Genomic DNA, 7473 nt, shown 5'->3' on the forward strand with positions numbered 1-7473 from the left:
CAAAGACTTCTTTCTCCATTTTCAGACTACGCACAATTTTCATCCAAAACATGCCACCAAAAATGCAGAACTAAAACCAAAATGAAAGTACCGTGCATGAGAACGTCACACATTCCGCGAGAACAACAGATGATGTTAACTGCACTTATGAAGAGACAATAGGAGCACGTCAAGGGTTGTGTGAAAATAATTCTAGACTCAAATAATACACGACCAGACAATCACAAAGGGACTGCAAGAAGTGAAAGATAATTTGTTCTGGAGCCTACCCTAGCAATCTGCGTGAGATGTTTGTTATTTATGCAAACATCCTCGTAACTTCCATGGGTAGTTATCTTCTGACCCGTCCAATTTGTTTGAAATTGAGGTCTTCAGAAATGCTTTGCTGAAGCCTTCTTTACTCAAGTGACAACTATGGCGACATAAGAGCTTGGATTGGTTGCTTGTTGTGTTTCTCTCTGCACCTGCTGACATCCACACGTGCCATTCCACTGCTCTTGCATTTTTGTCTTGAATGGTCAAGTCAATACGTCTTTTCCTTTTTACAATGTGTTAAAATTGGCCAGAAAAATAATCCACAAAGCCTTTTGTGAGAGCCAATGTGGCAGTGTTTGACGAAAGTGCATTTGAAAGTGCAAACACGCTAACATTGATAAGTTCTGTAATTATTTAGATGTACAGTGGTACCTCGGTACTCGACCGCCTCTATACTCGACCAAATCGGTGCTCGACCAAAAAATTCAAGTAGATAATGCATCGGACCTCGAACAGATTTTCGGTTCTCGACTAGCCGAGCCGAGCCGAGCCGACCCGAACGCGCTCCTCGGCCATTCTCGGCCAGCGGGTAAGCGCCAGTTCAACTCAGACCCCCAGCGGAGTAAGACGTTTGTTCGAGTATTTCTTCCCGGATTTAAACTTTTTCGTGTTGCTCTAGCCCTTAATAATGGATCCAAAGAAAGACAGTGATAAGGGGAAGGCAAAGAGGAAAACAATGAGGACCACTATTGAACCGAAGAAGGAAATTATAGCAAAATATGAACGTGGTGTACGAGTGTCCGACCTCGCGTCACAGTTAGCTAGCGTCATCATGGAAGGAGTAACTCCCTCCCGTCCTCTCCACATCCATTCCTGTATGCCATCAACCACTCTCCAAAACGTAAGTAAATTATACAAAATGGTTTATAATGCTTTATTTATCTTTATCTTTATCATGTACTGCTTGTGCACATTTACTTGTGCACACATACTTTCCATTATTTCTTATGGGAAAATTGCTTTCGGTGTTCGAACAAATCGGTGCTCGACCACCACCTCAGAACGGATTATGGTCGAGTACCGAGGTACCACTGTATATCTAATAATTTTAAGTCTTGTAAATGATATATATATATATATATATATATATATATATATATATATATATATATATATATATATATATATTGCATTCAAGTTAATGTTATTCAAACAAAGATATGTGGGGAAAATTGGTCTGGTTTTGAGTTATGCAAGAGTAAGTCGAACTCCCCCAATATGGGGGTTGAAAATGAAGGGAAAAAACTTGACTTGTACACGGAGAAATACGGTAATGTAATTTTTTTGTTGGCTCCCTACTACGTCACCTTGAGAACAACAGCTACATGATATATCCTATTCTATGCAGTGTTCCACTGAATGGATCACTTTAAGTTCAAATTGCAAAACAGTGTACTGTTGAAAGCATACACATTCACTTGTTGATTTTCAATGTTACAAAATATTAAGTTGCCTAAAAATGTTTTCTTGATGGTGTGATGCAGGTCTTTCCAGGTGTGTATTTGGGCAAGAGTATGATTTGCCCTTAGGTAACGTTCTCTGAGTGCCCATGCATTACAAATATGGCATGATGTTTGTCTCAGGTGATACAAGCACTACAGGACCTCGTTGTATTTCCAAGGGTACTTAACTGCCAAAATCCATTAACAAGTGCAAAAGCAGAATAAATTAAATGAGTGGAGGGACATGGCCTAGTGAGAAGACAACACAGATTGATTCAAACTTCAAACTTCATTTTTTGAGCACCTACCTCCCAGCTTACCTCATTTTGGAGGGTTCACCCCTTTCCTCTGCTCCTCCGGCTACCCAAACGTGACAAGCACTGTATGGAAAATTTGTTTAATGCGACTAGAATCTTTAGATAGGTGTGTAATGAAAAGCTGGGATGCCTTTTATTAACTTAGTGCTACCATTCCTTTACCTACCATATTTTGAAAAGTGCAGGGACACATTGTCTCAACAGGAGTGAAAGGGTTATATATGGAGGTCGCAGTACCTCAAGCATTGCTGACTAATTAACTTTGCAATTTACTTATTTGGTGAATTGAAAGGGCTTCTTGCACATGTTATGACCCGCGGGTCATATATGTTTTTTGTATGTGTTCTGCTGTGTTTTCTCCTTGGTTTGTGTGTGCGTGTGTGTATGTGTGAGTGCCTTTTGGTTGGAGTGTGTCAATTGTGTGCAGGAGGTGTCCTCCCATCGGCTGGCTCGCCTGATTGCCGCCCTATTTAAACAGCCCACGGACCAAACTCTGCCTCTCTCCGGTCATCCCACCGCCAGAAAGCGCCACATCAGGGACTGTAAGGAATAGTGTGCTTTAGTGTTGTTCGCTGTGTTTGTTAGGTGTGTTTGTTAGTTTTCTGGTGGTGAGAGTACGGACGGGGGAGCACACACATGTTATATCCCAGTTCCCCGAGGCTGGGTGTAACAGCAGATATATGTCGTTCCTCTCTTCCCTTTTTGTCATGTACCCACTCAAGTTGAACACGGTATAGCCAAACATTACTATGGCTGGGGTTTTAAGCTTAACATTACGGCTGATGGAGTCACCTATAACTAAGGTAAACCAAATTGGAGTGGGACTAGTTAAAGGGCTAGTTTTGTGTCTGGACAGGCTCACCATGGCTATCAGGCGTCCTAGAGTTAATGCTAAATGGACTAGTGGGTTGACGACAACCCACGCTATTGTGGCTGCCGCTCCTACTCAATTACTCTGCTCTTGCTGATGGACACACCACTTTAGCAGAGAAAGCCTCTCAATGAGAAGGGTGCAAATGGTGCAAGAAGCCACACTTACTTTTAATCAGCCAGGCAAAGTTACCCAAGAAGTGTTGGGTGATGATGGCGAGTGATGCTATAAAAGTCCTGTTGGGGTGAGCAGGTGGTTGGAGGGAATGAAAAATAAAAATCACTTTCTCTGCTTTCTGCATTTTCATACAGCCTCCATTGTCATTGTTGCTACAATCCTTGATGGGTTTTATAGTGTTCCAGAATTTCTGTATGTTGTTGTTCTGTGGCTTTGCCTCCAGCTTTTACTTTTGAAGCTCCTCCATCATCTCCCAGTTCTTGCTCCTAAATACGCTTTCTTCAGGGCTTTCTTTAACTCATACGTGACTCATGGTTTGTTGTTGGAGATGCACTTTACTGTTTTGACAGGCACTACTTGGTGTACACAAAATTTCAAGTAGTCAGAGATCCCACTGCACTTTCCCAATCCCTCACCATTCGAGTCCATAAATACACTCCAATGTGTAGTGACAAAGCGGTTTCTGAGTGCCTCCTCTGCTTCATGGGACCATTTCCTTACCTGCCTGCTTGTTACAGTATTTCTTCACCCGGTTGTAGTTGGGAAGCACAGGGAAGTTTTGGTCAGATTTATTAAGAGGTGGGAGGGGGAAAACCGAGTATGCATCTTTAAAATTTGCATACAATGAATCTATAGCCTTATTTTTCCATGCAAGATACATATTGAATTAATTATGCAAGACTAGTGTCCAACGTGACATGATTAAAAGAAGTTGAGATCAGAAAAGGATGCACCAGGATGCTGGGACTGAAGTGCCGTAGTGGTTATACATGGACTCATGAGCAGCCTCTGCCTGGGCCCTCAGAGGAATGTAAACAGAGCATGATGACATGTGAGAACTCTGTTGGTATATCATACGACCTGATGCTAACAGCTAGAATCTCCAGATCCCGGCTGCATATCACAGATTTATTAGACAGTTTTTTGGGATGGCACCACTACTTGTTAGCAGACAAAATGAGAACCCCCCTTATGGAAAAGCTGGGCAGGACCACATTGGCATCTGGTTTGCCATGCATCAGTGAAGACAAGTATACAGCTTCTGCTCCTAATCAACGCAATAGGTTAATCCATCTTATTGGAAAAAATATGTATATGCCCCATAATACTAGAGGGGATAAGTCATTTTAAAGACTTATGCTTAACAGCTCTAACTTTTATTTTAGGCTATTATTTGTGACCAGTATGAAATCCATGACACTTTCTACCTTAGCTCATGTGGAATCCAAAAGTGCATGCCAGCTTTAACATCAACATTATTTATTAGTGCCAGTAACCACTTCCTAGAATACATACCAATTAATACTGACTTGCATGAAACTGTGCCGCAAATGTGAAGTTGCTGTCATATAACTATATCAGGTATCAGAAGTGGTACCAATTCAGTGTCAATAAGAGTACAAATTGGAGGTGCTGCTTTCATTGTTGCTGACTTTACTAGACTTTTTTCAAGGAGTATGCAGAACATATTTAATAGATTTACTGAGGGGAAAAAATCATCATAATTTGAATGTATTTAGGATAAAAAAAAAAAAAAAAAACAGAACCAGAGTAAAGTGCTGTACTTGTAATGTTGTAATGCTCACTTAGCTAAAAATATGATGAAGCAAGCCAGCACAACTTCATGTTACATTACACCATATGCAACAAATATGACACTAATGTTTTCAGTGCAATGAGCAACCTTAAAGACTGAGGTCTGCTGATGGGTCGCCATTAAGTCATGGTCATGATTGCAGAGCTGTGTTTTGTTATTTTCTCAAATTGATTCAGAGACTCTTAAAAAACAAAAAAACAAAAAAAACATAATTACAGTGATAAAATCCTAAGAAAAGCTAAGAAACAAGGAGTTTAAAAAGAAAAAAGGGGAGGTGCTGGTGCTGATGTTTCGAGGGGAATGAATTGTGTCACCATCAGCCAATCAACATTTCTTGTGAATTTCATTCACTTTGTGAATATTGTGACCTGATTATTTCACACTGTTACGGATCGATTAAGTAACAAAAACAATTGCAAAGGAACATGTTTTAAGAATAGGCACTGACTATATGACTGATTTTATGGGGAAATGCATGTACAGTATATACCGTATGTTTTGAAAATTTGCCATCCATCCTCTTTTTAGAGCTAGCTAACATACAAGGGTCGCAGGGTTGCTGGAGTCAAATGGAAAACCTTTGGTGTTCTAGGGTTGGGGTTAGATGCTTATCTGCCTGCAAAGTTCAGATCAAAAACTGCAAAATGAGGCTCTACAAAAGCATAGTCATCCTCTCATCTTGCATGCCAAAAATCCTTACCGCTCACACTTTAAATGCGGACAGATTTACCATTACCATGACAGGAAGCGTCAAACGTACACAGTCATTGTTTGACCAGAGTTTTAAGCAGATAACGTCATTTTCAATCAATCAAATTTTATTTGTATAGCCCTGAATCACCGCAGTCTCAAAGGACTTCACAAATGAAAAGAGGTAATGTCGAGACTTCTTTCGAAAAAAATAAGTCATACAGAGGCATATTTTTGGTGTAAGGGACACAACAACATCCCCTGTCAAAGCTCCCAGAAGGGGAAGGTGAAACTCAAAAATCCCAATTTGGGGAAAATTAGAAACCTTCAAAAGGGACCATAAGAGGGAGGAGCTCCCTTCCAGGCCCATAGGTTAAAGTGGATGCTGCATTTACCAAATACAGACAAATAGATACACAATACAGACAAATACAGGTACACAATATAGATTACAGAAAACATATTATGCTGTATAGTTCAGTGACGACTTGACAGCAGGCAAAGCCATTGGGCAGGAACCTTCCCACAGTCCAACCATGTGGACTGCAGACGGTCAATCTCTTAACCCGCGATGGTCGATCAGCGCAGGGGCAAATGGGGACTGTCAAGTCAACCTTCACTCTTCTAGCTAGCCCCCCTCTCCGGGAATGGGGCAGGAAAAAGAAGAAGAAAGCTGCAGACAGGCCCATTAAGTAAATGCTTTCGAATATATATGTGTTTTCAGTCGGGATTTAAAGATTTCTACTGAGGTGGCTGCGTGAACTTCCATAGGTAGGGCAATCCATAGTACTGGTGCGCAAATGGAAAAGGCCCTTGATCCCGCAGTCTTCTTTTTAGCCCGTGGGGTCGATAACAAACTGGCATTTTGTGACCAAAGTTGTCGGGACGGAACATATGGTGATGCTAAGTCGACGAGATAAGAAGGAGCTAAACCGTGTAAAATTTTATAAGTAATTAACAACACCTTAAAATCAAATCTCATGTGTATTGGAAGCCAATGCAGGTCAGCTAGAATCGGGGAAATATGATAAAACGTTCTTGTCCTTGTCAATAGTCTCACAGCTGCATTTTGTACAGACTACAGGCTTTTGACGCAGGACATGGGAAGCCCAGAAAACAGAATGTTACAGAAGTCTAGGCACGACATAATAAATGCATGAATTAATGTTTCAGCATCACTAGGAGAAAGAATAGGGCAAAATTTAGCTATATTGCAAAGGTGAAAAAAATGCTGTTCTTGTCATGTTATTAATCTGTGTCCCAAAAGGGAGAGTTTAGTCAAATATCACGCCAAGGTTTTTTGCAAAACTACTTTGGGAAATAGTACAGTTATCCAGGTTCTACGTGGTATTCTTAATCAAGTGCTGATGATGAGCAGGGCCAATAATTAACATCTTTGTTTTACTAGGGTTAAGAAACAGAAGATTGGAAGACATCCATTGTTTAATCTCGGCAAGGCAGGCCTCCAGTTTACTGTACTTTCACAGATCTGTTATTTCTAAAGGCATGTATAGTTGGGAATCATCAGTATAGGAATGAAAACTAATAGCAATAGACTAAGAATATTATGTGTGTTGTAGCAGTCCAGCCCAGTGCCAGGTAACTCTAGCCTTAGCGACTCCACACCCGTTCTAGCAGGCTCGCTACTCGCCTGCGACCCGACACGCTCGAATGTGAGAAGTCATGAAAGGCTCAAACAGTAATCTATGTTTCTAGAAAGAGTCATGGTGCCTTCCCAGTTGAGGTGAAGGTCATCCATCTTTAGCAGGTCAAGCCGGCCCCAGAAAGAGGGCCAATTATCTACAAACTGGAAACCTTGTTCTCTACAGAAACTAGCCATCCACTGATTATGCAAGAATAATCTGCTAAACCTCTCACCATTGCCTCTCGCAGGCAAAGGGCCAGAGAAAATAACTCAATGCCAACTCATCGTTGTAGCGAAATTACAAGTCCTAGCTATGTTCTTTGTAATCTCAGACTGCCACATTCTAGTATCGTTGGAGTCAACATGTATCACTATATCTGAGTAACTAGTGTTGTTTGCACTAAGATGGTGCCTAGGCC

The sequence above is a fragment of the Hippichthys cyanospilos genome, chromosome 11 (genome assembly GCF_059441005.1).
Source record: "Hippichthys cyanospilos isolate Australia breed blue-spotted pipefish chromosome 11, RoL_Hcya_1.0, whole genome shotgun sequence".
NCBI classification, from domain to species: Eukaryota; Metazoa; Chordata; class Actinopteri; order Syngnathiformes; family Syngnathidae; genus Hippichthys; species Hippichthys cyanospilos.